This window comes from Octopus bimaculoides, chromosome 4 (assembly GCF_001194135.2).
Source record: "Octopus bimaculoides isolate UCB-OBI-ISO-001 chromosome 4, ASM119413v2, whole genome shotgun sequence".
Lineage (NCBI taxonomy): Eukaryota > Metazoa > Mollusca > Cephalopoda > Octopoda > Octopodidae > Octopus > Octopus bimaculoides.
Genome location: NC_068984.1, coordinates 85,928,917 through 85,938,371, shown reverse-complemented (window position 1 = coordinate 85,938,371; position 9,455 = coordinate 85,928,917). Strand labels below are relative to the sequence as shown.

Below are 9,455 nucleotides of genomic sequence, written 5' to 3'. Positions count from 1 at the left end.
GGGGGGGGGGGGCTGTAGTAGCAAAAGTTATGAGCTTTCGGCATCTGGCCCTTTGAATTTACTACAGATGCTTACCTTCTGATTAGTATCTATTACTACGCCGGAGAGTTGGTCTTCATGAGTCGGGTCACAATTGTCGCTGGTTTTTTATAGCTTTTCTTGTGTCAGGCATTACCGTTTTCGTGAAGATGCTTGATCACCAATGTTGCGTGGGTGATTGTTCACCATTGTTGTGGTTCTTGCTTGGTAGTGTGTGTTATATTCTAGAAGACCATTGTTGTGTAGTCGGATATCATGCCACAACCTCACACCGATTGGTCGATTTATAAATCAATCACGTGAAACTGTGGTGGCTTACTTGTGATACCTATTTGAATGTCTTGCGGTTGGGGTTCGACTCCCTACATTTCTATCACACTCTACTGTCTTACGGACGGATAACACAACAGATAAGGTAGTTCTAGAAACACTGCGTCTGAACACAAAGTTCATTCCTTTCATAGGTGCAGAAGTGAATTTGCTTATATGAAGAACAGAAATCATGCTCAAAATTCAATTCACAAAGTGCTTTGTTTTTAGCTTGCTTGCTCACTAATATAAGTACCTCATTTTGTGCATAGAGAACAATTGTAAGGGAAAAGTTGAGTCAAATGAACGGTGGCTGATTCTGAATCTCCCCAACTGTCTAATATTGAGATACCGAACCTCATTCATCAATCATTAGAAATGCAAATTGAGCCGTCAGCATTATGATACACAGATATATTCAGACCAGACATTTCGGTCGTTGTATCTTCCGACCTTCTTCGGATGCTTTATAATAAAGAACTATTCAATTATAAGAGTCGTTTCTTCACTCTCAGAATTGTGGAGAACCATTCATTGTACCCATTTCCTCCAAGAAATGGAAGAGTTAGCAATCGTCCAAGGAAGAAAAAAAAAAAGAAAAGGAAAGGAAAAAAGAAAAAAGGATGCCGAGTTGTAGTATGGCACGAAATTGTTTTTAAAAATTATTGCAGCCCTAATTTGAGATCTTCTACCTGTGTCAAAAGTCTATTTAAGCATATAACTACAATTTAGCATTTATAGTATATTTATTCAATCTGTAGTAACGCCGTGCGCATGCGTAGTCTTACGCATGCGTAGAATTAAACAACCAAGCGTTCCCGCTCAATTCATTCTCTTTCTCGCTGGCCAGCGATTGAGTATGGACGTATTTAAGCTGTCTCTCTACATCTTTCGGACTTACACTCGACAGCTCGCTCACAACTACAGAACAACGTCCCAACAACTATACTCATACACACAGAAGCTGTAACAACAAGAACTAAAGATATGTATGCTTACCACCTGAATAAATGTTGTTTAAGTTGATGGTCTGGAGTTCAGCGTTCCGTTATATTCTATAATTTTATAGTAGGAAAGTCAGGTATACAATCTAAAGATGTATAACCGACTTTCCTATAAATCTAAATACCTGACTGGTTCTTATTTTCGGAAGAATGCAATGCAAAGTCTTCTTTTCTATCTGTTATAGTTTCCTTAAAATTTAGAATACATTTTAATAATCAACCTCTGTTCATAGTTGATATCTATTTTGTCAATCCAGGAAAGATAGAATCAAAGTCGATAGCTGAAAACTTAAAAATACACTGAAGGATTTTGTTTCACAGCCTCTTAATTGTTATTTATCTTAGGTCAGACAAGATCGAATAGACCTATAATTTAAGATATTTCAATACTGACCATCCGATATTTTTTCACGCACGGTTTGTTAGAACCACAATGTTGCTGTTTTAAAGAACATAAGTAGTGGCTGAAGGAGATTTAACTGCTGTTTCTAATAGCCCGAGCATACGTACGCCTTGCACTTCCGTGTCAGTACAGTTAGAGTTACCCCCCTTACTATTTCGCTATTTCTGATCAATTAGCGTTAAGGTGTTATAAAGAGTAATTCGTCAGTAATTCACGTATATATATATATATATATATATATATATATATATATATATATATATATATATATATATATATATACATATATAATGTATAGGTGTTATTCAGTCAGGGGCACTTATTGGTTATGGAGGCGGTGTATTATACATTGATAATCTTGATGAGGATTAAGGCATCAAGAGATTAATAATATCTTATAATCATTCTTCTTTATCACGTTCCCAAACACACACACACACGTGTCATCATCATCAACGTCCATTTTCTATGCTGGGATGGGTTGGCTCGACTGACAGGAGCTGACTAGCTAAAGGGCTGTTCAGGCTCCTATTTGTTTTGATATGGATTCTACGGTTGGATGCCCTTCCTAACACCAATATGCATATACATATATGCATATTGGTTCGGTTTGGTGACCTTACTTTGTCACACTGGCGCGACATGGCTTGGCAGAGGCGTGCAGTTTTTATACTCATATCCAGGAGTAGTTAAGTCCATTACATCGACCTCAGTACTCAACTGTTACTTATTTTATCGACTCTGGAAGGATGAAAGGCAAAGTCGACCTCAGAACGTTAGGACAAACGAAATACTAAGCATTTCCCCCGACGTGGTAACAATTCTACCAGTTTGCCGCCCTGAAACCATTATGATCTCAGGCTCAAATTCATGACCTACACATTGGACCATGCTTGGTGGAGAGAACATGCCGAGGGCTTCGTTCTGCAGTGAACTGAATGTGGGCAAAAAGAAAAAGAAAAACTGTGTGTGTGTGCGTGCGTGTCTGTGTTTAGTAAACTTTCTGCTTAGAAGAACATGATTTCATATGAAATTGTCAGGTAAATAATCTTGATTGAGAGTTGATCTTAATTTAAAACGTTTTAAAATGATACCCACTCTGTGACTTTATATTGGGTGTGATCTTTTTTCTAACTTGTGAATCAACTTCAATAATACATAATGCATACATACATACATAGATGCATAGATTCATTGATACATACATACATGCATACATATGCACACAAAAATCTTGAAAAATTCCAGATCTTGGGATTTGTAGTCTTTCAAGCTAGTGTGTATGTGTGTGTGTGTGTGAGATTTCTTTCAGTTTTCGTCTGCTAAATCCACTCTCAAGGCTTTGGTCAACTATTTTACAGTATGTACTGAGTGTTTTGTTCAGTGCCACCAACATTATTGAGGTCGCCACGTATTGGGTCATTCCATAAATAATGCGGGTTTTTTTCAATTGCATGAACTAAAAGTTGGCAGGGATGAGACAAAGCTATAATGGAAGTGACAAAGGAGCATATTCAACATACTTTGCTTTATGAGTTAAATAAAGGTAACAACTCAATGGAAAGTGTGAGGAATATTAATACAGTATATGGGGATCAGACAATAAGTGTAAGCCAGTGTCAATGGTGGTTCCAGAAATTCTGAGCTGCAAACTTCAGCCGAGAAGACAAGCCTCATCCTTTAAGATCTGTAGAGCTTGATGACTACATTCTGCAAACCCTGGTAGAACAAAATCTCATTGTAACTGTTGAGGAACTAGCAGAGAAACTTGGATTTCGTCATTCAACCATTCATCAACTTCTACGTACCATCGAAAAAGTCAGAAAATTGGGTCAATGGGTGCCTCACAAACTTTCCAAGTCTAATCATGTGCTCTTCTTTGCTGTCACATCTCATGAATGAACCTTTTTTGGACTGAATAGTGACTGGTGATGAGAAATGGGTTCTCTGTAAAAATGTCAAGACAATTAGTAGGGAAAGGAGAAATACCAGCACCTCAGGCTAAAGAAGGTCTTCACTCACATAAGATGTTGTTATCTGTTTGGTGGGATATGAAAGGTTTAGTCCACTTCGAACTTTTATACCCAAATCAAACGATAACAAAGGAGATCTACTGCAAGCAGCTCGAGCAGCTTAAGTCAGCACAAGAAGAAAAACGACTATCTTTGGTTTCAAGACAAAAGGTGCTCTTCCATCAGGATAATGCTTGGCCAATACAGTGAGGCTGACATTCCAAAGGGTGGAGTAGTTTGAATGGGAAGCAATGCCCCGCCCACCATTTTTGCCGGACATTGCCCCATCTGATTATCATTTCTTCCGCAATCTTCAAAATCATTTGGATGGAAATAATAATAATAATAATGATTATTTCGCAGTAACATTAGCATTGCCGTTAATTCCTTTTTATATATACAACTTCAAATAGACCTACTCATGTTTCTACTTCATTGACTAGTAACCCTACTATAATACTGGTGCAGCTGCTTCAGGGTCTTCACTTTATATATGTATGTATATATATATATATATATATATATATATATATTCTTTTATTTGTTCCAGTCATTTGACTGTGGCCATCCTTTAGTCGAGCAAATCGACCCCAGGACTTATTCTTTGTAAGCCCAGTACTTATTCTATCGGTCCCTCCTGCCAAACCGCTAAGTGACGGGGATGTAAACACACCATCGGTTGTCAAGCGATATTGGGGGGACAAACACAAACACACAAACATATACATACATACATATATATATATATATATATATATATATGTATATACGACGAGCTTCTTTCAGTTTCCGTCTACCAAATCCACTCACAAGGCTTTGGTCAGCCCGAGGCTATAGTAGAAAACACTTGCCCAAGGTGCAACGCAGTAGGACTGAACCCAGAACCATGTGGTTGGTAAGCAAGCTACTTACCACACAACCACTCCTGCGCCTAAGTGTATGAAGGTTACAGCACCTAGGTTTCCCAAGTGGTCACCCATGTAAGTACTCACTAGGCTCGACGTTGCTTGACTTCGGTGATCAGACGAGAACCGGTGCTCTCAACATGATATGGCCGTAAGCCATCTATATATATATATAAAATAAAGTATAAGGAAAGGAAAAATTGTAAGTGTAGACGAACTTTAATTCACATATATATACATATATCATATGTATATGTATGTAGTATTCTTTTATTCTTTTATTAGTTGAAGCTTGAGAGCTGCAGTCATGCTAGGGCACTGCCATTAGTTTTGTTACACTTTCATCACTTGTAAATCTCCTTCTATGTGGCATCTGGTGAAAAGGGGAATTGATGTTGTTCCCCTAATTTGCATTTCTTGCTGTAAGGTAGGTTTATTTGGAACTTATGACAAGTGAAGATCCAGGTTTGTTTTGAAGATACCTACATCTCCACCATTTAGGTCTTTCAGACTTTTTGGAAGAGGAGGATATTGAAAGAGCTGTGTGGATCCTTGAAACCCAAGCTGTTGCAGTATCTGACCTTGTATCTTGATGGTGATGTTTTGTATATATACATATGTATATGTTGGATCATGAGTATTCGTTGCTATGCGTAAATCAATCAGAACGAAATTTATCCCATATGACTGCACCCAAGACTGTCTGGAAATTCTAGGGCGCTATTTTTCTACATTGATGTGACATATGACTTGACTTGGCAAATTCATATGTATTTGTGCTCATGTAATCTTTTCCTGCTGGGATGTACAAAATAATTTTTAATGTGCTACTTTGGTTCAATATTCATGTTATTTATCACCAAGAAATTCATGGACAACTTGCAAGCACTAGAGACAGACATTGTAATGGAGTATACAATTTCACCATGACTCTTTGTTATGGCTAAGGTGCAGGTTTTGAAAAGGGTAAAAACAGTACTGAGAAAAATATCACAGATGTGTGTGCAGCTGTGAGGGGAAATCATCGACTCACCATCTGTGAGTTATCAGAGGATGTGCTGATTAGTTACAGTTCAGTTCAGTTCATTATCACTGAAGATTTCGGTAGATGTGTGTCTGCCAAGTTTGTGCCAAAACTGCTTTCAGCTGACCAAAAAGACACTTGGGTTTCAGTTACACAAAATCTTGATTGTGTCAAGAACAATGAAACTTTTTGAAAACTTTGCATAGGCCTCTGAGCAGGTATCACCAAGCTTTTGGCAAAATTTGACGCAGAATCTCTGCTCAACTATCTCTGTCATCATTAGTGCAACAATCACACGTTACACACCTTCCTTCCAAGTATTGCTGTAAACAGCAAAAGTGAGCTAGAACATTAAAACTTAGTGTGCATGCACAGTAGAGTTCAAGGTTAATCTGTGTCAAGTGGCGTTACACTGTGTGCTTTAGCTTTGTTACTATAGCAACAGTCCAGATATTTATTTATAAGACCACGTATACTATCAGTCACATTTACTGAACTGCTAAGTTACAGGAATGCAAACACATCCACACGAGTCATCAAGTAGTGGTGGGGGGACACACAAACACAGACAGGAAGACACACACTCATAGATATACATACGTACATATATATATATAGAGAGAGAGAGGGAGAATTCACAAAAAAACAAAACAAAAGACGAAGACAGGTGGTGTAGACAACAAACAGATGTATTAGTTTAACGCTTGGGAAGTGAAAAAGTCTTTAACGTTTTGAGCCTATACTCTTTGACAGAAAAGAACACAGAAAGAAAAAAGGAGAGAAAATAAAGAATGTGTAGTGATTAGCGATCTATCACATATATATATGATGGTCTTCTTTTCATCTACCAAATCCACTCACAAGGCTTGGGTTGGTTTGAAGCTATAGCAGAAAACACTCACCCAAAGTGTTATGCAGTGGGACTGAACCTGGAACCATGTGGTTGGGAAACAGTCTTCTTACCACACCTGCACCTATTAAAGATCCAAAGATCACTCTCATTCTTTATTACTCTCTCCTCTATCACTCACATATTTTCCTATCAATGAACCTCTCTACTATCCCTATCTGTGTTATGAAGAATACCATCATATTGGTTTTGTCCATATTCAGTTCTACCTTAACATCATCACTTCTTTATTACTAGAAATTACTCTCACTTCTTTCTTATTACTATATGTATTATTAATAAGCATATAACTCGGTGGTTAGAGCATTGGGCTCAAATCATGAGGTAGAGAGTTCAATTCTCAGACCAGGCTGTGTGTTGTGTTCTAAAAAGACTATATGTATGTATGCATGTATGTGCGCATGCATGCACGTGTGTGTGTGTATAAGTGAATGAATGTATGAATGAATGAATCATCATCATGATTTAACATCTGTTTTCCTTGCTGGCATAGGTGGGATGGATTGACAGTTGGAGAGCTGCCTGGGCTCCATGTCTGTTTTGGCATGGTTTCTATGGCTGGATGCCCTTCCTAATGCTAACCACTTTATAGAGTGTACTAGGTGCCTTCATGCAGTACCAGCATGGGTGCTATTATGTGGCACTGACACAGGTGCTTTTTATATGGCGCCTGCAAAAGTAGGAATGCTCAACTGAAGAGGGATGTAGGGGGTATGCTTTATGCAAGGACGACCATGTATTTTACTTAACTTGATGTGTTTTCTTAAGCATAGCAAACTGGTCCCGTCATCCCCTCAGCAAGGCCCAACATCTGAAGGTCCTTTCTCACTACTTATTCCCACTTCTTCCTGGGACTACCCCTTCCACATATTCTCCCCATAATTAGAGCTCAGGACTTCTTGATGCAACTGTCTTCATTCATACACATTACATGACCATACCAGCACAGTCGTCTGTCTTACAAACTACATCTGATGCCCCTTATACCCGTTTTTCTCTCAAATTACTAACACTGTTGTCTATGCACACTGACATTACCCATTCAGCAGAGCATATTGGCTTCATTTCTTTCAAGTCTTTGCCTTTCCTCAGCAGTCACAACCCATGATTCACTAGCATGTAGCATAGATGTTCGTTCACAGGTACCATACAATCTGCATTTCACTCTGAGGGAGAGGCTCTTCGTTACTAACAGAGGTAATAGCTCCCTGAACAGTTATATTTTCAACCGAGACGTTATGATCGTATCTAATTTTTCAAGTGCTTCATTTCTGTGTATATACATATATTTACTCGATTGCTGACATTTAACAATGGTTTCTCCTATTGTTTTGATATGTCATTATCTATCATTAATAAAACTGTCGGCGTTTTTGATGACATGGGTATGCTAGTAAAATAATGATTTCACAAGGTCAGTAATTTCGGGAGAGGGGATGATAAGTCGATTATATCGTCCCCGTGTTTAACCGATACTTATTTTATCGACTTCGAAAAGATGAAAAGCAAAGTCAATCTCGGCGGAATTTCAACTCAGAACTAAGAATGGACGAAATGCCGCTAAGCATTTTGATCGGCGTGCAAACGATTCTGCCAGCTCACCGCCTCATGCTAGTAAAATAATAATCGTACTGTATTAATTCCTTACAGGTTGAGTTGTAAACAGTTTTATCAGAAAAGATTAGCAGAAAAATAAACTAACCTCAGAACGACAAAAACAAAAAGAAGAACAATAATAATAATTATTATTATCATTATAATGTAACTGGAAACATCTGTAAAATGTTATAAAAATAAATTTGAAAAGATTTTATCAAAGACAATGTTAAACTGATGTATTTACATGTGATGCCTTAAACAACTTTTAGGAATTTACGTATTCGTTTCGTTTACTAGGGAAACCCAAGTTATTTTTGTATTTTCCCGGATTCTTTTGCTTTCATTAATGGTTTTATATGTACATACTCCTAAATCACCAAGATCGCTTCGAGCTGAAAACAGGAAAGAAAATCAAATAGGAATCATAAAATAAAGACGTCTGTTTCTGAAATGCTGCTGAAGGAAATTGGGGTCAAAGGTGAAGTGTGGAGGTGTAAATGAAAACGAGGCTGTTACCACCATGGCAAAGTTGCGACGAAGGTAAGCGCTCTTGTCTTGAAACAAACTATTGCATACGAAAACATAGACATATCTAATAGATATACATGTACATCATAAATTGTTTATGGAAACGGAAATATGACAGTACAAAATATGTTACAAAGAGAACTGGCAGCAAATAGTTACAAGAATAATAATGACAGTCATGGCAATGAACAACATGAAGATCTATTTCGTATATCTTGTCTTTCCTACACCAAGCTACCCATGTCTTTTGTCGGTATCTCACTGACATAGATACATACATATATATACATATATATATATATATATATATATATATATATATATATATATATATAGGGGCCATCCTATTTTCTCGTAACTCGCTGTTGTTATCTGTCTACATGATATATACATACATATACGCATACACAATATTTTATGTATATTATATTATTATTATGTATTGAAATAACCAACATGAATTATTTTGTATGTTGTGACGACACACACACTATATATATATATATATATATATATATATATAATGTACGTGTTTAGTGCTGACTGTCAGAGAAATGTACTCAATACCATAGTTGAGGTTAATATTTTGGCCGAGTCAATCTCGTGTTACTCTGAGTGTTTCGCCTGTGGATGCATGGGGTCTTCAGACAAGTTATCAAGTTATGACTCTGTTATACATCCATCCATATATATATATATATATATATATATATATATATATA

At 37.2% G+C, this 9,455-nt stretch overlaps 1 protein-coding gene and 1 non-coding gene across 3 annotated transcripts in view; one reads left to right on the top strand and one right to left on the bottom strand.

The window, feature by feature from the left end:
- Positions 1-4,710: 4,710 nt before the first annotated feature.
- Positions 4,711-4,829, bottom strand: LOC128247714 (5S ribosomal RNA). Its single transcript, XR_008264079.1, has one exon. It is a non-coding gene; the product is annotated as a 5S ribosomal RNA (ribosomal RNA).
- Positions 4,830-8,553: 3,724 nt separating this feature from the next.
- The window catches only part of LOC106875522 (phosphatidylinositol 4-kinase beta), a 122,638-nt gene continuing 121,736 nt past the window's right edge, over positions 8,554-9,455 (top strand). For both annotated transcript variants that reach the window (XM_014923714.2, XM_014923712.2), the window contains exon 1: positions 8,554-8,745. The gene's annotated coding sequence lies outside the window, so the exon portion shown is untranslated. The remainder of the gene's footprint in view (positions 8,746-9,455) is intronic.